Source organism: Etheostoma spectabile, chromosome 16 (assembly GCF_008692095.1).
Source record: "Etheostoma spectabile isolate EspeVRDwgs_2016 chromosome 16, UIUC_Espe_1.0, whole genome shotgun sequence".
Taxonomy (NCBI): domain Eukaryota; kingdom Metazoa; phylum Chordata; class Actinopteri; order Perciformes; family Percidae; genus Etheostoma; species Etheostoma spectabile.
In genome coordinates this window covers 506,153-506,662 of record NC_045748.1, presented here as the reverse complement: position 1 = coordinate 506,662, position 510 = coordinate 506,153, and the positions used below count along the sequence as shown (strand labels likewise).

General features: G+C 40.2%; 1 protein-coding gene across 2 annotated transcripts in view; it reads left to right on the top strand.

Moving 5' to 3' along the window:
• ssna1 (Sjogren syndrome nuclear autoantigen 1) overlaps nt 1-510 on the top strand; it is a 5,894-nt gene that overhangs the window by 1,064 nt on the left and 4,320 nt on the right. The gene's annotated exons all lie outside the window — the stretch shown is intronic.

Genomic DNA, 510 nt, shown 5'->3' with positions numbered 1-510 from the left:
CCATCAGTTCCTTTATGGCAATTGGAGGTCCCGTAGACTGATTTAGAGGCCTGCTTGGAATCAAGTCAGAAAATCCTGAATCACATTTGGTGTATGAATTCCATGGTCATTTAATAGAAAGATATCGGGAACACCTATTAATTTTACTGATGGTTCAAAGGATCCAGAAACAGGTAGGCCTACTGCAGGAGCAGCTTTTGTTATCCACAGGTGGAATGTCCAAGCCTGTAAGAGAACCTCAAATTTCCTAAGTTTGATCACAGTGGAGTTGATGGATCCTGATGGCAGTGTGATGGACTGAACAGATTCAGGACCATAAAGTGTTAATTTGTAGTGACTCTGTGTCAGCTATCAATAGTATTGGGAAAGGGACATCAAAGAGTCAACAATACCTTGTATATGATATTATTCTGGCAATTAAAGATGTTACAAGGGGAGGGGTAGAAATATCATTCGAATGGGTCCCAGCTCATGTAGGTATTGAAACAAATGAAAAGGTTGATAAGTTGG